At 50.3% G+C, this 27829-nt stretch overlaps 1 protein-coding gene across 11 annotated transcripts in view; it reads right to left on the bottom strand.

Moving 5' to 3' along the window:
* Positions 1 to 27829, bottom strand: part of HDAC4 (histone deacetylase 4) — a 356361-nt gene that overhangs the window by 191258 nt on the left and 137274 nt on the right. The window contains exon 1 of one of the 11 annotated variants that reach the window (XM_017875575.1): positions 24987 to 25137. The exons of the other annotated variants lie outside the window; for them this stretch is intronic. The gene's annotated coding sequence lies outside the window, so the exon portion shown is untranslated. Of the gene's footprint in view, positions 1 to 24986; positions 25138 to 27829 lie in introns of those variants that run through there. 11 annotated transcript variants of the gene reach the window in all.

Below are 27829 nucleotides of genomic sequence, written 5' to 3' on the forward strand. Positions count from 1 at the left end.
GGGAAAGGGAAGGGAGGGAAAGGGAAGGGGAAGGGAAGGGAGAGAAAGAGGGAAAGGGAGAGAGAGAGAGGAAGAGAGAAGAAGGGGGAAGGGAGGGAGGGAGGGAGGCAGATGAACAGTGCCTAGGATTGCACTACATCTATCATTTGGGGAGAAGATAATCTTTATAGTATTGCATCTTTCCATCCATGAACATGGGCTATTACCTCATTTCATTTCTCTCTGAAATGTTTCAGAATTGTCAGTGTTGCAGTCTTGAACATCTTTAGATTTATTACTAGGTTTCCATTTCAATTTCTGCTTGCTCGCATACGGAAATACAATTAATTTTTACATATTGGTTCTGTATTGTAGACTATTCATTCCAATTATTTTTCTGTAGTTATTGTGTATTTTCTACATACAGAATCATGTCACGTATAAATAACGACAGTTGATTCCACCTTCCAGACCTCATGCCTTTTCTTCTTTGTTCCGCTGGCTCAGTCCTACAGTATAGTAACTGAAGAGAAATGGTGATAAAAAGACAGCTTGGTCTTGTTTCTGATCTCAGGAAGGATGTTTCCAATGTTTTGCTGGAAAGTGTATGCTTGCTGCAGGTGTCCACAGGTAACTATCAGATTAAGGAAGTTCCCATCTACTCCTAGATTGCCAAGACATATTTTTAAATCATATATGTTTGCTTAACTGTATTAAACTTTTTTATATCAATTCAGCTTATTAAACAATTTCCCCATCCATCTGATAACATGGTGAAATTCTTTTTCTCACGTCAAACTAACTTTGCATTCCTGTGACAAACTAGCGTGGTCAGGCCCAGGGAGTTTTTGGGAAAAGGAAAGCAGCAAGAGCTCCACACACATGGGGACCTGAGGTATACCTAAACTCTTTTCCATGCTTGATTCTGAAGACTCAGAGACCTCAGTCCTACATTTCAGCCTTAGCACCTCACTTCAATATTTTGTTATGAGCATAAAAGGAGAATTGGATAAACTGACATTCTAAAGTGTGTTTGGTGGGGGGTTGCCGACATAGATGAAAACACTGAAACTGCTGTGACCCAGGAGTAGTATAGGTCACACCTCACTGTGCGCACCTCACTGTGCTAACAGAGCTGCTTTTCAGACACGGGGGAATGGAAGCTTAGGGCTACTGGGAAACAGTAACGATTCAGTCTTCATTAGAGCCAATCTCCCCATCCTTTCATAGTTTTCAAACAAAGGTTTTGCTTTAGAACAGCTATGAGCTTATAGAAAAATTAAAGTTACTAGAGACTTATCCTTCACTCTGCACCCTCCAAGCCCTATCACTAACATCTTCCATCAGGATGCTGTGCTTAGGTGTCATTAAAGGAAAAGCCCGGACTTGATTCAGATTTCCTCTGTTTTTCCGTGGTATCCATTCTCTGTCCTAGCACCCATCCAGGGTCCTGCCTCTCTTGGCTGCGACAGTATCTCAGACCTTCCTTGTTTCTGACGACCTTGACAGCTTTGAGCAATCCTGCTTGGGTATTTTACAGAATGTGCCTCAACTGGGGTTTGTCCCAGGGCCTCACTGGGACTCCAGGGACTGAGCTGCGTGAACACCTAGCAAGGGCTGACGTCAGACCAGAGAAGCCCCGATACCTTCAAACCGAACTTCAAGGGGAACGGCAGAGTTTCCACGGTTTAAGGAAAGAGCTTAGCCTTAAAGCAAAGACAAAAGAAACCACTTGGTTCTCGTGTCTGGGGCAAAAGGACTTGTCTTTTGCCCGAATAAAGAGGGACGGAAAACTCCTTCTGCTGGGAGGACTGGCCATGAGGAAAACAGCCTCTCGGCCTGCACCGAACTGGCAGGTGTCTGTGAGAAAGCCCTGCTCGTGGGCGCACGTGGCCCACCAAGACCTGCACCTCCTGGAGGGCGTGGTGCGGCGCACACTCACATACAAACCTCCCCTCCACACGGCGGATCAGTCAGTGTGGAATGAAGTGGATATCTATTTGGGCTTGGGGCCATAATGCCATCCCCTCAGGCCTCTAACCTGTGTGACCAGTGGTAGTATTTTACTGGCACTTTGATGCCTTTGTTCAATTAAATTATAAAAGGGAGTTCAGTGGGCTGAAATGTCATGGCTTGGAGACAAAATGATCTACAAGGTCAGCCAAATACTCAAATTCCCCCTAGGTCCTTCCCCTAACCTGAACCCCCAGAGGGATCTCCATCTGCCACCCCAAGCAGGACCTGCACCTGTGCTAGCCTCCTCCCGGCTCAGCCTCCTGCTTTGCTGAGTGATCCCAGCAGCCCCCAGCCCTGCCATCAGCCCATCCTCCCTCCACTGTGTGGCCCACACCCTGGCACTACCCCTGGACCTGGCGGATACTAGGCATAGGCTTGGTGCTCCATAAACTCGTGCAGGCCCAACCAGCCCTCCCTGGGAGCCCTGCTCATAGCCTCGAGCATCCCAGGCCACTAGATTCTGCTTTTCCCCACTGTGCAGGTTACTGAAAATTACCAAAGTTCCATAACAGTGCTTGCATCTGCCCATTAATAGAAATTAAACTTTAATGAGTAAGTGTTGTGAATTCCTCAGGCATGTCCAACATAGTTTATGTATATTTATTAGAGAAAATGAAAATGGAAAAAGATTCTTTCCCTAAGCAGTATTTTTCCTTCAGGGTAATCAGGCAGTCTTTTAAAATGTCAAGGATAACCTAAGAAGTATTCTTGTTGTCTCTCCACTAAGAATCAAAATGAGCTGTAGCTGCCGGCTTACAGGAAATGTGGGTTTGGCAGAACCTGCTAAAGGACCCTGGATTGGCTATGATCAGTCAAGTCTTGAAACAGAAAATCCCAGGACAAAGGACTCAGTGAGGCGGACAGGGGGTGGGGGAAGATTTCAGATATGCCCACCAGTCCTGATGTTTTGGTCTGGATTTGAGCAACTGGCTGTAAAAGACAGTTTTAAGACAACCAATAAAAATTAAACATCGCTTGGGTATAAGATGATATTTAGGAATCATGATTCATTCTGTTGAGTGTGATAATGGGGTTGGATCTGTTAGAAATACACATTCAAGTATATAAGGGATGGTGCTATGGCCTCTGAGATCGGTTTTAAATTCTCCAGAAAATAACGGTATGGGAGATAAAGGGGTCACGACGGACAGCCTCAGGGATTTCCTAGGGGGAAGTGGCTGTGGGCATTCACTCTATGCACTAGTCTCTTTCCTTTCATATGTGTTTGAAACTTTTCGTAACAATTTTTCAAGAGATGCCAGGAATAAAGACAAGCCTGCCCCCACCTTCTATTCAACACAGTTGGTCTTTGCTGAGCATCTGCTAGGTGATCTGCCTAACTTGTTCCTTCATCAATATCCCAACAGTCTTCAGTTCATCCCCAGTCCCTGTGTTCAAGCAGGCACACGTGTCTGGTTCACAGCTCAGCGAGCAGGCCCTGAGCATCTGGGAACATGAGAGTGAGCAACGCAGAGGCCTGGCCCCAGCCCAGCAGAACCGGGGACCCACACCGGCTGCCTGCATCCAGTCCCGCTATGGGGTCTGCCTGGTGCCAGCACCTGCCCAGACACGGGCCAGAGGAGACTGCAGGGGGTGCCCAGCTGCTCTCACGTGCCAGGCAAGGCTTGCTAACACTTGCAGCTTAGTCGGGTGATGGGGACAAAAGGTGCAAACTCAGCCCACTGGACACGCAGACTCAGCAGGCAGACGGAGCCCGGTGGGAGGCGAACGCGGGCAGGAGTGAGCCACGGAGGAAAGGGAACAGCAGGTTACTCAGGGATTTTCCCAGGGAAAATGTGGCAGTGGAAAAACGCCGCCTTGCCACCCGCCGCTGTTTGAGAAACAATCCATGTACCCAGGAGGCATGGCAGCCGGAGAAGCACAGGGGCATCGTGGGCTACAGGGCGCAAGGAGTGGTGTCAGGAATCAGTGTGGAAAAGGGGCTGCCCGGGGGCTGAATGGGGCTGTCCTGTCCCTGCAGGTCCTGGGACCGAGCACAGAACCAGGTGTGTGGGCAGGGTCCGGCCAGCACTGGCTGAGCAGGTGATGGTCACGGCGCCGGGAGTAGTGAAAACAAGCTTCTGCTGCTGCTCTGCAAGGCCCTGCTCTGTGCTCTACGGGCCGGAGAACAGCGTTTCCTGGAGGGAGGGTCTCAGGGCGTCTCCTAGACAGTTCTGCAGGGCCTGGCGTGGCCATGCTGCTTCCTCCCTAAGTAAGACAACATGGAGAGACAGCTCTCAGCTCTCCCTACCTACCAAGTAGCACTGGCTAGCTTGAGTGTTCATAAGCGATTTAGCAAATCAGGAGAAAATGTCCTTGCCCGCCTCAGAAAACAGCACCATCTCTGCTCCTGAGAGGATGCCCACTGCCCAGTGGTGAGGGCACACGTGGGCGAGTCACTGCACAGCTGCTCTGTACAGCGCTGGGAGCCTGCGAGGAGGATCACCTGGCATGCCCCCTGTGCAGGTTCCCCAGAGCCGCCTGGCACCTGCTAGGTGATCCAGAGCCAGTGGGAGGAGCCACACACAACAGACGTTAAACAGGAACACTGCAAAACACACAAAGGACATCCCTACGGCTAATGTAGGGTCGTTTTCTGGACAGGTTCCCTTCAATGAAGCTAGTGATGAAAGGTGATGCAGCTATCGGCAACGGCTAGAGACTTAGCTCTGCGGTCTGCCCGTGGATAACCCTGCTCCCTTGCGGCTGGGCCACTCGCACGGCCGGGCAAACCAAAATGCCCACTTTTTCATGCTGTACCCACTGCTTCTGTTTCCCCGCAGGCATCCTACTTTCTAAACTAACAACTCTTCATTCCCAAGAAGTCTAACAAATATCATACAATTCCTACCTGAATCTACCCTCCACCTGGACGTAGACCCCGTGTGGGAGGCGGTCCTGCAGGGTTTGGGGTGGAATATCTCCCCTGTCAAGTGGAGACAAGGCTGACACGAGGAGTGAATAAATGAATACAGATAAAGAAGGAGGCACACAGTGCGTGCGTGGTGAGAGACTCCCTTTGCTCCTCCCACTTCACCTTCGCTTCAGTGCCGCAGCCGGGGGGCCCAGGCCCTCCACGCCACGGCATCTGAGCCCAACAAGCTGCTCACCAAATGTGACCCAGCAACGAAAACCAGTTACAGATGAACCATTCTCCCAGAATATTTTCCACACTGCTGAACATCACCAACTCGCTAAAGGTGCTTGTGGTTAGGTGGCAGGAAGCTGGAAAATAGGTGCATGTTAATAAGTAGCTCATGAAAAATGAGTCACTAATTCAGAACAATAAACCCAAAGTGGCCATTTGCGGAAAGTCTAGGCAGGCACATTAACTGCACGGCTGGGAGCATCAAAGCAGGGATCCGTCCCTGGAGCAAGGCGGAAAACGGAGGGCGTGGACCACACCCTCTCCTCCTCTCCACCAAACCAGACTTGCAAGCACTGCTCATTCTCTGTGCAGAAAATGGATCCTGTGACGCCAACTTTAAAGCAGCATTTTGAAAGTGACCAGTCTGTGGTCAATAGCCAGTGAGATGGGGAGAGAGTGAGGCTGGGGCTCCCCCAGCGCCCACAAGACTCGGTGATGTTCTGTGCAAGTCAGGCTGACCCCACCAGCAGCTGCCCAAGTGACAGGCCGGTGGCCTCACCCAGCAAAAGTCTGTTCCAAGGGCTCTTCAGCCAGCAGGCCCCTTGGGTTGAAAGACTTACTCCTCTAGCACTTTTTTTTTTTTTAGACGGAATTCTTGTTCTTTCGTCCAGGCTGGAGTGCAGTGGCACAATCTCGGCTCACTGCAACCTCCACCTCCCGGGTTCAAGCAATTCTCCTGCCTCAGCCTCCCGAGTAGCTGGGACTACAGGCACCTGCCACCACGCCTGGCTAATTTTTTTTTTATTTTTAGCAAAGACAGGGTTTCACCATGTTAGCCAGGATGGTCTCAATCTCCTGACCTCGTGATCCGCCCGCCTCAGCCTCCCAAAGTGCTGGCATTACAGGCGTGAGCCACTGCGCCCGGCCACCTCTAGCACATTTTTAGGACAATATTTGCCTCAATTCACTGAAAATGTATTTCATTTTCTAAACTATTGTTCTTGCTGTATCTTGCTAGAACTAAACATAACATCCTGCTCACATTCTAAATGAGAAACAATAACAGCTAAATAACTCCTTGTGGGAGCTGATGACAGTCAGGCACTTGTCTCCGGGTTTCATTCACAGAAGTGGTACTCATGGTTCTCACCAGGGAAATAACTGGCACAGATACTAGTATGGTCCCCATTTTAAAGAAGCCAGGGAGATAATAAAGGCCATCCTGATCAAGGTTGGGACCAACTTTCAAAAGCAAACTGACCCCCACTCTGCTGTTCTGCCTCTCCACACAGACTCATTCAACCTCAAGGTCAACGTCCGATCACTGGCTCATTCATTCAAGTTTTCCTGAACTAGCTATTAAGTGGCCGTCGCAATTTTGGGGACATAGCATTGTAAGTCCCTGCACCCCAGGCTTCCACTAGTGAAGAGAGGATGACACGTAAGTCAACAGACCGTGTGGGATCACGTGCTGGAAAAGAGGGCCCGGCAAGGTGGTGGCGTTTGAGCAGACACCTGAAGGACGTGTGGGGTCAACGAACCCAAGGATGTGCACATGAGGTGGAGCAAACAGCAAAGGCAAGGCCTGGGAGGGGAACAAGCCTGGGGGGTTCCCATGGGGCAGGCAGAGGAGACACAGCCTCAGGTCCGAAGGCTACAGTGAGGACCTTCCATTCCGACTCCAGCCACCCTGCAGAGTGTCACCCAGGGCAGGGAGGGGCTGCGGAAGGCCGGGGAGGCGGAGGGAGAGCTGGGAGAGCTGGGGAATGGGATCCATCATGACTCTGCGATGGACTCGGCATGGGTGTGCCACACTCACCCAGGTGGGAAAGACAGAGAGGCTTGCATGGGGGGAAGCGAGCTGGAAATCCAAAATGTAGATTTGATGGAACCTGCTGATTTTGAGAGAGCCACTCACCATTTTGAAGAGCAAACAGTACATCTAAACCCCCTTTGAGTCATTACTTTGTGACTTTCTCAGGAAAAAAAAAAAGATCCAAAATGTCCAGATTTTGTGTCGATGGTTCAAAATTCAAGTTCTCCATATTCTACAACACGTATTTCAGCAGCATCCTTTACTCTGCCCGAAATCTCACTATCCAAACACCACCCCATCCTGGGAGGAGCTCTAGACTTCTAAAATATTTATTCATTCCTTTAGCTGCGCTACTAAAGAAAAAAAAATAAGGAGCTGAATATTAAGTGACACACACTGCACTCAAAACTCTTGTGTCAGGAAAGAATGTGCACAAAATATACATAAGCAGTGAAGACTCGTTTCATGTGTCAGCTGGCTGCTCCACACTGGTTCTGCCGTCTCTCACCCTGCGACAGCTGTACTCCTTCCTGCTGCAACGCGTCATCCACGGGGAAGCTCTGCCTCAGGGCCTCCCGCCTCTGGAAGGAGGCCGTGCACTGCTGCCCAGTGGAGCATCTTCCGTGACGGCCACCGCAGCCTCTCCCGTCGGAAGTGCAGGGAACACCCCGCTCCATGTCTCCTATGACGATGCACGGATGCCCTCTGGTTCAATAAAGCACCTGCTTTTATTCCATGTCTCTGACAAGCACTAAAAGGAGACAGGTGTGGTCCAGACATCACCTTCGGTGCTGAGAACCCAGGTGATGAAGACACAGAGTCGGCCCCCAGGGGTCCGAGAGGAGCGGTCCAGGTGATAATATCATTGTGTCTTCAGTACCCGGTCTCCAACCCTGCAGGTGGCTCCCCAGAGACCCTGGGGCCACCTCGCCAGAACCAGTGGGGAAGAACAAGGAACTGCAGGCTGGGAAAATGTGACATGAGACTCGGATGGTCCAGGGCCCTGCATGGCCCAGCTCCAGGCAGTCGGCTCCACATGCCTTCCTGCCACTGGGGCTGCCACTGGCTCGAGCCTCCAGCAGCTCGTCTTGGAGCAGACATAGCAGGTACAAAAAATCAAGCACTGGCTCATACTGCAGGCCACTCTCTGGAAGCACCCAGAAGCTGCTATGGGTTCAGCGTGCACTGGCAGTGGTGACACAGACATCCGGCCTCCTTTAGAGGAACGTCTTGGCCTCTCCAAGGAGAAGGGGCCAGAAGAGGCACTGCCTCCCTAGGACCTGAACAGAAAGGATGATTTTCAGTGGCCTGACTGTGGACGGCCGTGTTCCAGCAGAAGCCCACTGCCAGAGGCCACAGCGAAGGGGGACGACAGTGGACTGGCTCATGGACCTCCCCAACAGAAGAGCTGCTAGAGATGGGACTTGGGGTGGGTTTCCCTCACCCTCGGTGGGATCCTCCCCTCTGCAGACACGGAGAACCTGCCCACGTGTGTTCACATGCCCTCGCCACGCACCTAGTTCACCTCGAGACCTGCATCAACTTACAGGTGCAGCCAGCACATCTGGAAAGAGACTCGTCAGCTGGCACCTGGCCCTGTGGGCGCCGTCAGCTCCCTTAGACAATGACGTGGGGTGGAAAGGGCCTTTCCACATGAGTGGTTCCCATGTCCTCAATTTTAAAAGATTTCAAGAACTTTTATCCTCCTTAATTTTGGTACTACCTAATAATATACAGCACATAGTTTTATTTTAATATCTATTTCCTAAATGTTTTCAAACACAATTTTATTTCTGAAAAGCGAAGGTGGGGGAGACACACAAATGCCTCAGCACTAGCATTACAGGTGATATGGATAAAGATTCCATTCCCAGCCAGGTGCAGTGGCTCACGCCTGTAATCCTAACACTTTGGGAAGAATGAGGCGGGAATATTGCTTGAGGTCAGGATTCAAGACCAGCCTCGGTAACGTAATGAGACCCTGTCCCTACCAACAATACAAGAAAATCAGCCGGGTATGGTGGCGCGACTGTAGCCCCCCAGCTATTCGGGGGGCTGAGGAACGAGGATCTCTTGAGCAAGATCATACCACTGCACTACAGCCTGGGTGACAGAGCAAGACCTGCCTCCAAAATAAAATAAAAAATAAAATAAAAGATTTCCATTCTCCAGGCACTGACCCCGGCTGTAACCACACAGTACCTGCAGTCCTAGCTCCTGCTTGAGATGCTCCAATCTACTTCAGTGTATTCTAGGACATGCTCTCCCACTGCGCAAGGCTCATTATTGAACGGTATCAATGTACATTCAAGATAATCACATCATTATTATTTAATTCAATAGTACTCCAGCACACCCCTCCCTCCAACAAAACCAGCTTTTCTGGATCCTCTAAGAAGCAGGTGTACCATCTGCAGAAATCACTATTACATTTCTGTTATGCCCAGTATGAACACACTCTACACATCACAACTTCCCCTATACCAAGACTGACTTCATCTTACCATCATTCCCTTTTACACAACAGAAACTTCAGTTTCTAAATATACAGTGATTTCTTTGTATTGCCTTCTATTTTGATCTTCTAAAAATAGAGCTACCACCAGGAGAAGCAACTTGCTGTTGGATGTTCACTATGCTAATGTCACTGACAGGATGTGGATTTCTGCCCCTTCCAGACTTTCCAGCTTGTGGTTTCCACATGACGTTTGTCATGGTGGCTCCAGGATTCTGGCCAGGAGTGTGGGAGCAGGATTGCCTGGCATCAAAGCCGGAATCCACTCCCAGGAGCCTGTGACGCCACATGAGCCAGCCGACCAGTGTGGGCCTCACTGTCTACAGCCATCAAATGGGTGACAGGATGCTCTCCACACTGCAGGACTGAGAGGACTGGACTAAGCACCCATAAATGCACCCACAAGCCGCAGTGCCACAGACACAGCCTATGCCACAGACACGGCCCACCCTGCCATGGACACAGCCCACATCGCCACGAACACAGCCCACGTTGTGGGAGCAAGTCCTCTGACTTTCCCCTCCATCAGCAGGTTGGCCAAGAGGATTTCTCAGGTTTTAGCAGAAAGTTAAAGAGAAAAATCAAAAGGCACAAGGGAAAGAGCAGGGCAAAAAGGAAGCCGTTGCCTCCAAGCGCCCTCATGTCCCACAGAAGTTCCTTCTCGAGGATGGGAAGGTGGGTCTGTGCCCGCCACCTCCTCCCCTTGCTTCTCCGCCAAAAGACAAACACTGCACCAAACCAGAGGGCAGTCGACTTACCAGTCAGTAGGTTAAAATGTTTTCTTAAACAATTTTCCAAGTTTTCAAATGCTTCGTAGTTCTAAGAACAGAGCTATCCAAAATTTTAAAACCTAATCTCTTATCTTCTGTTTAATAAAGTTATTTTTGAATTTTGAAGAAGTAGAAATCCGATCATCCCTCTCCTCCCTCCCTGACACACACAGCCTTAGGACCCAGATTCTCTGCCAGGAACACACCGCCTGCGCTTTGCCGGCCGCCGGTTTTGCCATGGAGAGCCCGCTGGCCGCGGCCGCCTGCACCGCACACTTCCCAGCAAGCTTCCTGTGCAGCTGGCGCTGTGCCCGGCAGAGCAGAGGCACAACACACATTCCCATCACACTTCATACGCGACATATTTTCATCTTCTCCTGAGATATTAGAGTCCCGGAAACAAATTCACTTCCTATCACTCAACGTGCAACTCACATGATAAATCTTGTACCACTAGGTTAGTGTGGTAAAAATCAGAATTATACGGCAAAGAAAACACAGAAATTATATCAAAACAAAACAAAGATGCAGCTTTCTTAATCTAAAGCAAATTTCTTTGGTTTTATACCCATAAAGTCCCACACTTGGGTATGAAGGGCAATCTTGAATTAAAATGAACACAGCTGTATACTATTATGACTGATGTCATGTTTAATATTCAGACAACTGGAAAGAAGGGTATGCCTTTTAACTCAATTACACAAAAAGAGGAACTGGAGAACAGCGGTGGCTGAATGTGCACGCCTTGCTTTGACACTCTGAATTAACACACGCCTGTAGTAAAAGTCAGTTTTACACTTCGAAAACCACAGAGGCTCCTCACGTCCACAACACAGAGCTACAGAACACAGCACGCTAACCAGAACTTTAGGCTCCCAAACCTTACTGCACTGACTCGATAAGGATCCCTCACTTCCCACTGTAAGAACAGAGACACAGTTACGAAGATAGAGTAAAATCTCGCCCTAATATTGTAGGCAGAGTTGAGCTCAAGAGAAGACCCCAATTACCAGAAAGGAAAGAAAGCAAAAGGCACTCCGAGCAGGTGCACTAAGGCCCAGCTGCCTGTTCCTGGGGCCCAGAGTCAGTAGAACTGGAGACAGGCACCAGGGACCCGGTGGGGGGCTGCATACCCGGGTGCGCAGGAGAGGTGGCCATGAGCCTGGCTCGGACAAAGAACTGGAAATGAGACCCTGTGTCCGGACAGAACTCTTGGACGGCTGTCTGGTCTATGAAAAGAGAACTGGAAAACTCCACCCACCAGGCCAGGGAAGCAATAGAGGGTTGCTGAGAAGAGGCTTCGGTGAGAATCTAAAACCCTAAACCTGGGTCCCTGTGGATGTGGCCTCCAGATTCATATTCTTTGAGTAGTTCTGGAATCTCAAGTCTAGAAATAAGGGCAAAACTAGTCTAGAACCTGGGAAACCCTGTCGCCCCAGGAAGACAAAGAAAAAGAGCTCCTTAGGGCTACCCCCACAATCCACAGCACACAAAACACACAAAGAAGGATGCGAGGGAGGGAGGCCAGTACCCTGCTGGAGAGTTCACCAGGCAAACTGAACATCAGGAATGATAGAAACAACCCACCATGTGGGAATCAGCAAGAACAACAAAACCGAGAAACGGCTCCAAAATGTCCACAAATATTTAAACAACGCGGAAAAGACAACAAGCTGCACGGCAAAAAAAAAAAAAAGTTAAATGAAGAAAAGAAACTGATGAAGGAAAAAAACCTGGAAATGGGAGATGAGAAGTTTTTAAAAAGAATAAAATGAATTTCCTATAACTGAGAAGAACAGATTAGATCTAAAGAAAAAATAGCAAATTAGATATAAAGATACAACTAGATCTAGAGAACTCACCAGAATGCAGCACAAAGAGAGGAACAGACACAGGAGGGGGCAAGGGTAAAAGAATAAGATGGTCCAACACAGACCTCGTATGAGTTCCTCAAGAACGAAGAAACGTACAAACGCAGTATTAAAACAGACAATAAATGAGAACATTCCAGAATTCAGACATAAGACTCCTTAGATTTAAAAAGCATGCGAAGTCTCAATTAGGATAAATAAGTGTGAATCGACATCTAGACACAGTGCAATAAAACATTTAAACACTAAACATGGAAAAAGATCTTAAAAGCACCAAGGTAGGGAAGTTAGATGATCTAAGAACATTGGATTGAGAGTTAAGGTTTCAACAGCAACAAAAATAGCCAAAAGATAATGAAATGTCTTCAAACTGCTGAAAGATACAGCAACCTGCAATTCTACACCCATCTAAACTATCATTCGAGTAAAAGGGAAAACAAAAACATTTTCAGATAAACAAAGCGTGAGTACTTACCATTCAGAAACCATTGCTGAACTAACAAGGGGTTATTTCAGAAGGAAGAAAATCATGTCCCAAGTGAAAGACTCAGGTGACAGAAGCAATGTTAAAGCACCAAAAACACTACTATGGAAGTACACATTAATAACTACTGAATATTCAATTAATACAAAGTTTCATATAGATACCAAGACTACGCGTAATCTTGTTTTCTCGCCCTGTGTGTGTGTGTGTGTGTGTGCGCGCGCTTCAAAGTCACTGTTTAAAACACACCTGGTTGGTTTCCTCTTAAGAACAACATAAACCTTAAAATTAAAGGGCTTCCTTTTTTACTCTGACAGCTAGGAAACTCAGAGCCAATTATGCAGGGTTTATGACATGCATTTCTGGGCTCTACTTCTCTTTGAGAGACCGTCATTTTTTCTTTTCTCTGATTCCTTTGTCTTTATTCTTACACAGCCTTCATTAACGAAATAAGAATTGAGGACAGCCCTTCCTGAAATTGTACCCACAGGCACCAAAGCACTCGACATACCAACATGCCATGGCCTTGGCTTCTTCTCGTTATAAGGAGGAAGAGGAGGCCACTGAAATATGGCCTAGTGTGAGTAACTCTGCACAACTCTGTTGAAACAAAGTTCAGTACCACTAAAAGCAGGGTACGAGCTCAGCAATCCTACTCTGAAACACAAAAAGCTCCCAAGGGAAGACTGACAGCAATCACTGCCATGCACATGGGCTATTCTTCCTGTGCTGCACTCAACATCACATTTGCATGGCGGAGAGCCCGTCTTTGGAAACAGCTACACACTTGGGCAAAAGCAACTCTTTGTGAGAAATAATCAGCAAAAGATTGCTTATCCTTTCTACACTCAGAGAGTAGTTAGGAGTAACCAGCTCTCGGAAAAGGATAAACCACTCTCTGCAAATACTCCTGCAAAGGTTCTCGATTAATGCAAATATTATGTTTGTCTTTTATTTTAATGCAAACAGCATCTGTTCTGCACAGTCCATGCCATCACTTTGTAGTCTGTGTGGAACATCTCGAGTGTGTTCCAGCTGCGTTTCAGAGTTTGAAACAGATTCTCAGAGAGACAGAGCCACAGAAAGCAGTTCACTGTAGAAAACAGAAAGCAAACAAGTTCAGTGGGCTCCTTCCAGAAGGCTTCTTTCTCTTTAAAGCAGGAGAGAAACAAATCCAAGAATGAATTCCCAAACTTACTTCCGCAGAGGTTTGGCTTTATTTGTGGGATTTTTCTTTTTTAATAGTTTTGACTAAGGAGAAAATTAGGATTGCTTTTTCTATGAATTCTGTTGCAGGAGAAAGAGACTCAGAACAACACATGTGGGGAAGGACTGGCTGGTTGGGGCCAGGCTGCCACCCAGAGCACTGACCCAGCACCAAGGCGGGTTCCAGCCCCTCCCAGAAGGCCAGGACTTCACCCCAGCCGCATCCTCCTCCTTTCATAGAAGATGGTGGCCATCTAGAAAGCTAACTGCCAACACTGGCTTCCTCAGATCGTTCCACTGATACTGTTCTGTGTCTGCCACCAGATGGAGAGGTCCAAAGAGGGGCAGAACTTTGTCGGGTTCTGTGTCCATGACCCTGAAGCAATGACTAGTTCAGCAGCAGTAGAGACTGGATGGGTGGATGACTGGATGAATAAATCAAGCTACCTATGGGAAAACAGATAATGTGGAGAAACACTGACCTGTCACTCTTTAGATTTCAAATATAGTCAACTTCCAAATCTCTACCCAAGCAACAGTACCTGGAAACAGTTTGACCTCAACATGCTAATAATACTAATTTTACCATTCCATTTGTGTGGACTGCAGATATACTGCCGATCGGATCCACTAGACCAAGAATCCGTGTGGGATAAGCCCACGAACAAGAACCCGTGTGGGATAAGCCCACGAACAAGAACCCGTGTGGGATAAGCCCACGCCTACGAACAAAGGAACCCGTGTGGCGCTAAGCCAACGACAACTAAGTACCCGTTGTGGAGATAAGCCCAACAAGGAACCCTTTCTTGTTGGGATAACCCCAATGAACACAGGAATCAACAACGAAGTGTGGGATAATCCACGCCGAGATCCCCGTGTGGCGATAAAGCACACGAAGACAGATATGGAACCTGTCAGATGTCCCTCAACAGAAGCAACTACTCTCACATAAACTTGCTGTTAAAACTCTAAAATATCCATGTAGACAATTAACTCTGGGTAAATAACAGAATAAGCACTCATATAATCCCTTTAATAATTAACTTAAGTTATTAATTTCATTTCAGATTGCCTAATCTTTCATATATACTGTTAATCAGCTTATAGAAGAATTTTGGTTTTGACAAAAATCTCTGAATATCGATATTTAATAAACATGACTGCTTCAAAAAACACAAGTGCAAAAAGAAGAAAAAAGGTGAGATAGGCCATGTGGTCCAATCTTAGCAGAGAGAAGAACCACAAAATCTGGACAAATATAAATACATCTTCTTGATGACACTACTAAGATAAAAAAAAAAACAGTGAAGAATTATAGGACCAGACAAAGGCCATTTGGGACTGATTCTCCCCTATTGATATTTGCAGAGCCCACAGCCATCTAAGAATTTTCAGTACTTTTGATACCACCTCTTGCAGATACTAGGTTTAGGAGTAGAACTCCCGGGACTGAAGGGCAGCAGAGACAGAGGGAAATGTGGGTTGGGATCTGGAAGCAACCCCTAGGGAAAGAAGAGACTCCACAATAAATGGACCCTCAACAACTGCAGCTCTGCTTCTAATGACTCTGCAATCCTTGAAACAGAACTGAAGTGATGACTCATTGCTAGGGGGCCCGAGCACCAGGTAGAAACAAACTTCAGTCTACTAAGGAGGAAGATGTCATCATCCTAGGCCTCAAATAGTCTCAGCAGATTTTGCAAATAATATCTCCAATACACACACTCACACATTCACATATCGGGTAGAGGAAAAGACAACCAACAAGAAAAAAACCAACAGAAACAACGAACAATAGAAAAAAGACCCTCAGGTGCTCCAGATAATAGAATTAAAGAGAAAGAGACTTTGTTACTTATTTGCTGTATACCATGACCCATAAACAATAGCTTCGAAGGAGGAATCACAATAGTGTTCTAGTGACGATAAAAGAAGTGAATGCAATTTAAGATCCTGTGGCAGTTTTAGAAATATATTTTAAAGAAATGATGATTTCTATATTTAAGAAGATGAATTGGAAACTTGAAAAGAGAATTTCTAGAGCTGAAAAATGCAAAAAGTGAAATAAAGGAATCCATTATCTAACAGATTAGACACAGTTACAGTGAATTCCTGAGTAGGAAGGTGGGCCAGAAGGAAATTTCCAGAATGATCTCAAAAGTCAAGGGCAGGAAGCTAGAGAAACAGAAGGCACTGAGACAGAATGTGCAGGCAGACACAGGAAAGGAGACACTGAACGGGTCAAAAGCACGTCTGAAAGGACCCTGGCCAAGAACTACCCCAAATGGCTAAAAGACACTAGGTAAAATTGCTGAAAACAAAAACGGCTGTGGAGGGGGAGCGGAGATCACCTACAAAGAAGGGCGGTGAGGATGATTGGTGATTTCTCAACGGAAACATGTAAACCAGAAAACAATAATATCTTTCACTGTGCAGAAGGACTGCTTAAAAGTACTAGAAGATGGTCACTGTCCAACTAGAATCCTCTAACCAGCACGGGCATTCTTCAAAGAGTCATTTTCCAACAAAAACTGATCATCTGACACCAGAAAACATTCTCACAACTGATCTCAGAGGGAAGATGAAAATGAACACCCATATAAAGAACAATGAAAAGGGTTTACACGTGTGGATATATGGAAATGAACATTGACAAATAATATAGTATGCAAAACAACGCCACAGAAGAGACAGGACAAAGGAGGAAAGGCACAGTGAAATGGCAGGTGGGTACACCAACATTCTAGGCAATCACGTCCTACGTAAACAAACTGAAGGCTCTACTCCGAAGCAAAGACGGCCAGAATGCATAGAAGAATATAAACTAAAAAAATTCCCAAACACGTGCTTATTCACAAGGAAATATCTAAAACATACAGCTATGCAAAGCATGAAAATAAAACATTCGGAAAAATATGGACGTTGCAAATAACAACCAAAGGAAAGTTGGCATAGCAATATTAATGTCAGACAAAGTAGACTTTAATAAAGGTACTGATTCTTGACTTTGACAGCATATCACCTCATTTTTTGAATATAATGCAACTAAACTAAAAATCAATAACAAAAAAGAACTAGGAAAACCTTAAAATACACTTGGCCAGGCACAGTGGCTCACGCCTGTAACCCCCAACACTTTGGGAAGCTGACGGGGGCAGATCACTTGAGCTCAGGAGTTGAAGACCAGCCTGGGCAACAAGGTGAAACCCTGTCTCTACCAAGAATACAAAAAATTAGCCGGGCGTGGTGGAACTGTGGTCACAGCTACTCAGATGGCTGAGGTGGGAGGACTGCCTGAGCCTGGAAGGCGGAGGCTGCAGTGAGCCGAGATCATACCACTGCACTCCAGCCTGAGTGACAGAGCAAGACCCCGTCTCGAAAACAAAACAACAAGAAAACAACAACCACCACAAAACACTTATAAATTACCTATGTGCCAAAGGGCAACTGGGTGATAGCGCACATTAAATTTCCTGCGAAGCAGCAAAAGCCATGAATAGAGGAAAATGGCTTTAAAATCCTCATATTTGGGTTCCATGTCAAAGGCTTAGAAATGAACAGAAATTAAACTCATAAAAGTGAAAGGAAGTAATAAAGAACAGAACTTGCTGAAACAGAAAAGAGATACAGACAGAAGTGACAAAACCAACACCTGGTTGTTTAAAAAGACTAATGAAGAGGAAAGATCTCTGTTGACAACGTTAAAGAAAAAAGGAATTTCTCCTCAGCCCAGAGCCTGTGGGATGGCGTGAGCCCCGGTCCCTACATCACAGCCTGCAAGTGGGCAAGACGGCCTTGTCGGGGCAGGAGAGGAAGAGAGAAGTGACACAGTGAGCCGTCCTTTGTCAGAGTCACTCAGAGGGCATCTGACAGCCAGCTAACGAGAACTGGATCTAAGGGTGACGCTCATGTCAGAGCCCAGGAAGGAAGGCTGAAGACTCAAGGAGCCAAATGACACCACTCCCTCGCCTTCCACCCCCAACGCTTTGATCGATTTCCTAACTCCATGCCAGGCCGCCACCTCTGGAAACTGAGCAATTCATTTTGGTGAACTTCAGCTGAAAGACAGAGGTTGGGGTTCCCATCCAACGGAAGCCCCCTGCGGACCGTGTGTCCAGACTGTCTGCGGGTGCCCTGTGACGGCTCTCTTGCACACGTGCACACACACACGCTCACGCAGCAGCATCGCATGGTGGGTAAGGCCGTGGACTCTGAAGCCAGACGTGCAATTCAAACCAGACTCCTTCATCACTAGTTGTCAGATCTTAGGCAAGTTTTATATGTCCCAGTTTCTTCATCATAAAATGGGGAGGACAACCCTTGGATCTCAGGGTGCTGATATGAGTATTAACCAAGAGGTACAAAGAATGGGTCTGCAGCAGGGTCTGCTTGTTGTCCAATGAACATGCTCAGTTTCTATCATCCTTCGTCGTGGTACAGAATGCCCTAAACCGGCCTGTCGGCCTCATCTCTCTTCCCTCCAGTAATCCCAACACTGTGGCCCCAAGTGTCTCTATCAAATGCCTATCAGGCTGCTCACTCCTGGGAGGACCACTTCTCCATGGCTCTGCTGTGTGGCCTGTGTCCAGCTCTGCTCCTGCAGCCTGCAAGGCTGCATGTGAGATCCTCCTGCCATAGTGTTCTCATGCCTAGCCTCCTCCAGGGCACGCCTTCCACCTGGGGCCCGAGCGCTGCCTCCCTTTCCCATGGAGGGCAGGAAGGCGGCTCACACTGCATTGTGCAAATGGCTCTGTCTTTGCTGGGATGGTGACTCACACCTTGAGCCTGACAAGGAAGCATGAAAGCCTATCCTGTCAGCGGCCACCAAGAAAGCCCAGCTTCCTACGTGGAAGATGACGAGGCCAGGGCACTGGGGTTGAGACAGAAGCCAGCCTGGGAGCGGCTGGAGCGGCAGTCTCTGCTCCCTGCAGATACACACACCTAAATTCAATGCGGCACTAAGGTTTTAGGTGGACATTCTGGATGTTTTGTTTGTTTTTGTAGAGACAGGATCTTGCTACATTGCCCGGGCTGGGTTGAAGTCTCACCCTCCTGAGGCAGGGGTGGTCGGGGTGGTGCTAAAGATAAGACTGAGCCCAGCTGGCCCACTCTGTAAAGGCAAACAGAAAAGCAAGAAACGTGCAGGTGAGACAGGTACTGCCGAGGCCTAAATGCACTTTAGGAACTAAATCCAGCAGAGTGTACATGAACCCGGGTAACATGCTAGAAACGAGACTAACGAGGGCCTACAGAAGGCGCCAAGTCCAGAACCCTTCCCCAGCAGCTGCCGTGTGCTGAGATGGAGTGTGGCCACAGCCAGCCGGGCTCTGTACAGACGGAAGCAAACCGTGGCAGGCCTGGGCTCTGGGAGGCGGGCAGGCCCAGGGGACCCTGTTAGGTGCGTCCATGGGGCATCCTAGGACATGATGAAACACGTTTCAACTGTTGCCAAGAACAGGCACCTTACTAGCCTGCTAGCCAGCATGTAGACTTCCCACGCTGGGAGACGCAGGGCCACAGAGCAGGAGCCTTCTGGTTCCTCCACAACCCACGGGCTAGACATAGGCTGGGCAAGGGGTCTCCCTGCTGAAGAAAAGCAGAAGTCAGCGTCCTAAGAGGGCCTGGTGAGACGGTGGCCCAGGCCCACAGGGAGGAAGGTGCAGCAGTAGGCTGGTCCACTCTTAGAAGGCAAGGTTTCCAACTGCAACCACACCAGAATCCTCCCTCGCTCCTTAACAGTGGCAGAAGCCCCAGCAGGGACACCCTCCACCCAGCCCGGCCAGCAGGTTCTGCTGCCACTGCCCAGGGTGACTGAGGAGTCTGGAAAAGCCTGTGTCGGAGGGTCCTCGGGTTGCCTGGCGCCATGAAAGCACTGCCTTTGTGAGCCCCTGGCCCCTACCAGTTGGCCTCTTCCCCGGAAGGCCCCAGACACAGAAGCCCTAGCTGGGAGTCGGGGAGTCAGCAGGGTAGCATCTGCCCCTTGTCACTCCAGGGAAAGCCCTGAGGGACCCTCCCACCCACGCCAGCACCGCCTACAGTGACGCCAGGCCGCACTCACCCCAAAGCCCAAGGAGGAGCCATGGTCCACTGAGACCCACGACAGGGTATCCACGTGGCTTTTTAGAAGCTAGTATTTCCTCCTGTGGTGTCTCCTTGGGGGAATCCTAAATTTCTGTGATGTGAGATAAAATTTTAGTGGGATTACAGAAACCCTGGCTTAGTATCAGAGACCACAATAACACACTTTAGAAACAGAGTAGCAATTTGGTTCTCTGCGGAATTGTAAGTGGAAGGGATGTATTTTCCTTGAGATTTTAAAAATAATTAGGAGGAAGAGATAAAAGAGAAGCTTCTGTGAAAGCAGAGATAGAAATTTAATTAGAAACAGACGAGGATCTTCTCAAATCACCCTTGCCTTGTTTGCCCAGGTCCGAGATAAGGTAATGCCATCAGGCAAGATCGATCTCTACTCTGAGGGGGCCAGAGCCTGGCTCTGACACTTTTGGCCAAATGTCCCCATCCTCGGCCTGGCCTCATTTTCTGTGCCTGGCCTCATTTTCTGGGCAAGAGTGTGGCCAGTGAGACCTGGGCCAGCGCAGGGGTGGGCAGGCACCACAAACAGGACACCCCCAAGGGTGCACACGGCTGAAGGTGCCATGGGCAGAGGGCGCTCTGTGGGCCACACTCACAGCCCAAGAACACGGACGAGGAGGCCTGTGCTCAGGCACTAAGGACACGGAGGGACGGTTCTGGAATCCACCCAGCAGTCCTTGGAAAAACTGGTGCCCTAGTGAGCAGGACAGTGTGAAGATCTAAGGAGTGGATCCCTCACTGGAAAGTCAGGGCACCACTGAGACAGCCTGTAAGCTTCTGTGCTTCACGAAAGATCTATGCGTGAAACCAGGGAAGCTGAGCCCCAGGGAGGGCCCACTACGCTGATGAAGACGGGAGAGAATGAAGGATGGGACCCTGCCCCAAACACTCGGGGCCAAGAGAAGATCCCCGCACCTGCTACAGCGGTGACACAGGCACACACCTGCCACTGCAATCACTGCTAGAAGACATGAAAATGCTACCCTCCTTCATGTCTGCTGTGTCGCACCCTAGCCTCTGCCCCAGAGGTCAGACCCAGTCCAAGGGCACGGGCCACTGCAACTGCACATCAGCCGCCCCGAAGCCCGTCCTGAGGACCCCCATCCAGCCCAGCCCCTTTCGGGTCAGCTGCCCCAATGCCCGCCCTGAGGGCCCCCGCCCAGCCCAGCCCCTTGCCGTGTCAGCCGCCCCGAAGCCCGCCCTGAGGACCCCTGCCCAGTTCCCTGCCTGGCGAGCGCCTCTTCTCTTCACATCAGGCAGCAGGTGAACAGCTTCCCCCTCGGAGCCGCCCCATGGGCCTCCGTGCACAGGTGTGGAGGCGTCCACCTCTGCACCACCAGGAGCCCCAGCCAGGGCAGCTCTTGACACTGACGCCTGAGGGGTATTGCTAGGCCCACAGAGAGCTGCTGTCAAGGACAGGGGCAAGGGCAGGGAAGTGAGGCTCTACACACGGCAGCATCTTCATGTCTTGCCTGAGAGTATGTACTAGAAGGACGTGGGAGAGGAGAATAAACAGGGTCAGGACAGTCAGGCAAGGCCTCCAAGTTGGAGGTGTTAACCACATCTGAAGGGGTTCCTGAGAGACACAGGGGCACCAGTGGGGGGACAGAGCCCAATGCTGCTGTCCTGGCAGGCAGAGCAAGCCCCCGGCCTGGTCCCAGCTGTCTGACTCAGCTGAGCTTACCTCCTGCTGCTCGATCTAAGCTGGCTGCCCAGTGACACCACTCTGCCCCTTCTCTGCAGAGGGGAAGCTCTGTGAGGGCAGAGCCCCGTCTGGTCACTGCTCCCCTCAGATCTGAAAGGGAGGTTACGTGGGCACCTCCAAGAGCCAGCGGCTTACTCAGGGCACACAGGACCTTCGGGATGGGGGCCGTCCCCGAGCGGGGGCTCAATGACTGAAAACAAAAGGGGAAAGAAGCAGCCCTGGAAAGGAGGGGGCTGACTTCCCCAGACCAGATGGGGAGCTTGCGGGGAGACGGGCTCTGGCCTCAGCCTAAGGTCACACCCCAAAGGCCATCCCAGACACCGGGGTTACTGCTGCTCGGGGACTCCCAGCAGGCACAGGGTTCACCTCTTTCCACTCGGGCCGCCCCAGCCTCCACGGCGGGGGAGCAGATGCGCCTGCCAGGTTCCATTCAGCTTTGGTTTGCAAATGGAAGCACAGGCATTTCCAAATGCAGCTCACATTTGTGAGTGTGGCAAAAGAGCGAGAGAGCGTGGGGCAGGAAACTGGATTTTGTTTGGTTGGTTTTTAAATGTCTGTTAAGAATGTGCTAATGTAAGACTACGCATGAAGGTCGCTGGGCAGATGCAGCGGTTTATCTTAGAAAAAGAAGTGTGGCTGCCCACGGCTCTGACAGGACGGCCAACCACATGCGACCAGAGGGAGATGGCCTGGGTGAGCCGAGGCCCTCCCGATCCTAAGTGGCCAACAGGGCGCTCTGAGTGATGCTCCCTAGGGCTCGTACCCTGAAACCTGCAGAGGGTGAGGAAGCTGATGCAACAGTCAGAGAACAGATCAGCCTTCCTGGGTGGAAGCCAAGGTCTCTGGAAGCCTAGTGTTTCTTGGGGGAGGCTCTCCTGAAAGCCATGCCTTGCGGCAGGTCCCAGGGTGTAAACACTGTGCAGGGACACCCAGCCCCATTGCTGCCCCGTCGGAGGATCCTGCCCTTTCCTTCCTCCTCAGTGTTCCAGGGACCTGAAGGTCCCCATATGCTGCTGGAGGCGTGGCAATGGGCTTTCTTTTTACCACGAGCTGGAAGCTGCCTCTCAGAAATGTCCAGCTCAGAGAACCCCGAAGATGGACTCTTCTGCCCCTCCCCCTGCACAGCAGGGCAGGCCCAATGCGGGCTGAAGCGGGCAGGGCCTGACAGGGGCTGGAGAGCGGCGGATGGGGGGCAAAGAGCCAGGGGCCAGCCCTGGGGCTCTCCCACCTCCCTTGAGCCACTCTGAACCCACCCCAGGGGAGGATTTGCTGCTCCAGGTCACCCTAACCCCCAGGTGACAAGCAGGGCTCCCACATGTGTGCCGACCCCAGGATGGGTCCAGCACACTCAGGAAAAATCACAGCCTCTGACAGTGCTCCAGAGGCATCACAGATGAAGTCATAAAACCCTTCCCTTCAAACGTGTGATTTCTCAGCAAACACCGCCGCAGACTTTCATATCAGGAAGTCAATCTTAGCCCAGCAATGGGTGTGGTTTCAAAACAAATCACTCCTCCAGCGAAGCCAAGGCCTCCCACTCAGAAACAGCACTTCCAAAATCAAAGAAAAACCCCATGCTGGTGGTCTCCCAGTACCACCCCTCGGTGCTTTCTGAACACTGCCTGTGGGGCAGGTGAAGAGCTCTCCCGGCGGGAGGTGAGGTGGGGTGGGGACCCAGGCCCTCCCTTTGCCCAGACTCTCCTGCTCCATAGAGCCTTGGGGCACAAAGGACAGAGCAGGTATGCAAGGTGATGCCAACGCCCACTAGGCCACAGCGCTGGCACCAACACAGGCACCCCACAAAGACACAGTCACCAGGCTGGGCGCAGGCTCAAGGTCAGCCAGCTCTGCAGGATCCCAAACAAGTGTCAGAGACAACGGGCTTCTTGGAACTTCCAAAGACCATTTCAAAGTTATGCATGAGCTCAAGCATTTTGCTAGGTCCTGGGGGTGAACGGGCATGTGGGAACCATGCCATGGGTTGGCTGCCACTGAGTGCACAGTGCCCCGATCAGGCCTGTGTACTGACCTCTTGGGCCTGGTGGGATGAGGTGAGGCCAGAGCGAGCTGCCTGTCCACCCTCATACACCAACCGTATGGCAGGAGTGTGGCCTGCCTTGCCCAGCTCCCCCTCCAAGGACAGCGAGAGGGACACAGGGCCCCTACGCCTGCACAGAGGCTGCTATGGCATCCAGAGGGGCTGCCAGCCAGTAAAGACTGCTGAGACCAGAGGTGAACCATAAGGCCAAGGGGTCAGGCCAGCCGGAGCCCACTACGCTGCCATAGCCCCCCACTGGCATCCCAGCACAGTGCCCAGGGCAGGGAGCCCACACTCCAGGCAGGCCTACCTCCTATAGCAGAGCCGCTAGGTAGGAAACGTGCCCCTGACTCTCCATAGGCCCGGACCCTAGTCCCAGGAGCCCACACTGAGATTCTGACCGTCCTCACTGCCCCACACTGCAAGCCACTGGTTTGGCCCACCCAGCCCTCCATGACCTCCGCACGGCCATCCTACCTACAGCATAGATTCACAGTGCACCTGCCCAGGGGCACCTGGCCCTGTGCTGGCCATGCTACCCAACCTGTTCCAGAGATGCCGCCAGGGCTGCTGAGGACAGAGGAGGCTAACGATTATAGACCACCTGTCCCGAGGCAAGAGGCCACGATTTCATGACACACAGCTTTGCTCCCTCTGGGAAATTATAAGCCACTGGCCAAGAAATCATCATGGCTTCCACACACCCAAAGGCAAGTGTTGCAGCTCACAGCTCACATCCCACCCTCTTTCCCTCTGTCTTCTCATTCCACATCTGCCCCCTGGGGCCCTCCCAGTGTCACCATTTCCAGGTAGCCCAAAGGGGACTGTGAGCTTGTAAAGTGGAAGAGGCTCTTCCTTCACTTAGCCAGCGCTGACGGTGCCTACAAGGCACCCCCTTGGCCTCTACAGCTCCTGGGACTCCTGCTCCACCCCACACCCAGGTGCTGTGACCTCCCCCAGGGGACACCAGGTCATTAGGTTCGTCTCCCCCAGCCCTAACCATTGGAGGTTCCCTAAGCCACAGGGGACAAGGCAGGGTTACTGGTAATCTTTCAGGACACCACCCTGGGCATCCTGGGCACAGTGGCTGTGCACGGCTGGTGCTCACAGATGTGCAGAGGGAGAGTAAGTGCCCCCATGGTCTCCGTGGCAGCTGTACACTGCATGGGGGGTGCCAATTGACCACACCCACTCCTGTGGCACTGGACACATTACTTGACCTCTGGGGTTGCCATCTATCACCTGGGAGACAGTGGGACCTACCACCGTCCAGGGTCCAGGGCAGTGCCTAGCCCACAGAAAGTTCCCATCCACTGCACCTATAATAATGACACTAATCCGTGACCATGGACAAGCATACCACACCCACCCATATCACACCAGACAGACGGCCTCTGATACAGACCCTCGAGAGGAAGCCGATGGAGTCTGAAGAGCACCAGTGACCAACAGTTCCCAGCAGAGCACCAAGGCCCATGGCACCATTCAGCAGCTGCCCAGGGTCCCCAGACACAACGGTGGACAGAAAGGACTCCCTGAACCCTTGAGGACGTGCTGAAGGCAGTAAAAATCTACAACTGCTCCCGGAAGGGCTCGGCACAGCTATAGAGAGTTGTACACACAAGAAACTAGCCACAAACCGGAAACGTCAAACCACAGCTCCATGACATTTCCTCACGAGGAGGCGGAGCCCTGAGCCAAGGCGGACCTGGAGGGCTCCGCAGAAGAGGCCTGTGCCAGGGGCCCTGCGCCCTTCTACACGGCAAGGGAGACTAAAATCAAGAAGAGCTCTGCCCTGGGGCAGGCCCTCTGCATCCCCTCGCAGGCTTCTCCACCCGCAAGGACAGAGACTGCTCCAGCCAGCTGGTTAGTTTCCACACAGAGCTAGCCGCTTGCCATTGCTCCCAGCTTCTGAGTTCTTACCCAGTAATTCCGCACATTCCAAACACCGTCTTTCAAATACCATCTCGTCTAAGAATGAGTACACTTTCCTAAAAAGACAAATATCAAGCACTTAAAACACACACACCAAGCTACAGGCTATACTTGAATTCCAGGCATAAATCAGAATTTCTCTAACTGTTGTCCAAATTAGGTCAAAGAGTTATCAAAATAATCAGAAAATGTTTTGAGAGGGGTTTAAATTCACTTGGTTGTAATTTATTTGCTCAGTTCATCCCATTCTTGCTGCTGAGCTTTCTCCTTAGGAAGCAGGAATGGGTGCTGGAGGAAGTGAGCTTGGTCCTCAGCACAATGGGAATGCCAACAGCACTGGCCGCTCCCAGCCTCGGGCTGGTGGCCAGGACGGTGGCCCTGGGGGGCCAGGCCCCACTGACAGCCCTAGGCAGGCCCGTCCTGGAAGGAGCAGGGCCAGGGCCCACTCCGCACTGCAAAGAGTGAGCCAAGAGATCAGAGATTAGACTTGCATCTAGATTTTCTCAGGATAAAGTGTGATTTTGAAAAGACACTGAGTAAATAAGCCACATGTCAAGGATAAAGACAGTCATCAGGAAAGTAAACAGATTTCTCCCTGAGTTCTGACGTACCACAAAAAGGAATCAACATACTTCCTCGGTACTGGCTTTTACCAAACTTTCAACAGTACAATCAGTTTGGTGCTCATGACCGCCTGGAGGGACAGGAGAACCTGCCCTGTGACTAGAAGGCCTGCAGGCCAAGGAAGATAGGGTGATCCCAGGTGACCACCCATTTCCGGTCAGGGACACAGCCCCTTGCGAGGGATTGACAGAGAAAATGGAAGAGGACTCCCCAGGAAACTGCAGAGACCCAGGTGTGAGAACTGAACTTCTCTTAGCCTTTTTGTCAGTCGTTAACCAAGAACAGGGTCACACAGGCAAGCTTTTGTGTGGAAGCCTACCAGGAGACCTTAGGGCACCAGGTGGATGGTGCCAGGCTCCCTACCCCCACAAAATGGAAAGAAACAAGGAAACAGCTACATAGAAGAATGGAATTGAGCTGGCTTTTCAAGAAAGGCTCATCGCACTGGCAAGAAATCTCAAGGACCCAGCACTTCCATAGCTTCCAGCGGCTTCATTCTAGGTGATTCTAGGCAGCCACCACTGGAAACGCTCAACTAGATCTAGGCAGCCACCACTGGAAACGCTCAACTAGATCTAGGCAGCCACCACTGGAAACGCTCAACTAGATCTAGGCAGCCACCACTGGAAACGCTCAACTAGATCTAGGCAGCCACCACTGGAAACGCTCAACTAGAAGGTGCTCTTAATGTGCACACTAAGACTTAATTTACCAGCAGATGGAAGCCGCCCAAGCACCCCCATCATTCATACGTACGTACAATCATACCTCTACATCCATGTGATGCACACACGCACCTAGCAAATATTGTACGTTGTCTATGTGCCCAAGGAAGGGTGGGGTCTGACTTCCTGGCACTGGCCAGGTAACTCCTGCAGGCATCACCTCAACACCTTTTAGCTCAGTGCCAAACTCCATTCCAGTTTGCAGGAATTATCTGCAAGCTCCATTCTTCAGAACCTCAGTTTTCCCCACTGAATGAGAAGCATGACACCCTGCTGGTCTCCTGGAGGAGGAGGGTCCTTACACTCGCCCCAGTGGGCTGGCCACTGTGAGCCCCTGTGCACTTTCCTAAAAAGACAAATATCAAGCACTGGTCACCCTGTGGCCAGGACTGCCGGCTCACCACGCGTTCAGAGGCTGTTTCTACACAGAAGGCTTCTAAAGGAAGATGACTCAAGTCATTTCAACTTCAAGACACAGCAAATCTTCCAAGTTGCTCGAAAGGGGAAAAGTACAAACTGTCCACACACAATAGTGTAATTACAAGGCCAGTGATGATGGGTTTGGTTCTTACGACCCAAGGCTGGCTCGGATCTCATCCCAGCACTTTGTTAATTGCACATTATCATGTGTCAGGGCTTCGTAGACAGGAGTGGTGAGTGGACCTGACTTACCTCCCCCCCTCAAATGATGTCCTTACACAAAACGCAACAGGCAACTCTGGGAGAGAGTCAACTGCACACACGTGGCCCTTGAGGTCTCAGAGCCTACTCTCTGGATGAGCTCAGGATGTCACCAGCCTTTCAGCAGCCTGACTACTCTCAAGGCAGCAGGTGAGGACCCAGAGTCCTGGAGGTTGCCCCATCAGCTCTGTCTCAGGCTGCACTGCAGCAGCTGTGTGGACCCTGCGGCCTGTCCACAACTGTATGTGTAAAAATGAATGGATGATGGAAATAGAGAAGCACT

Source organism: Rhinopithecus bieti, unplaced genomic scaffold (genome assembly GCF_001698545.2).
Source record: "Rhinopithecus bieti isolate Rb0 unplaced genomic scaffold, ASM169854v2 scaffold_7884, whole genome shotgun sequence".
NCBI classification, from domain to species: Eukaryota; Metazoa; Chordata; class Mammalia; order Primates; family Cercopithecidae; genus Rhinopithecus; species Rhinopithecus bieti.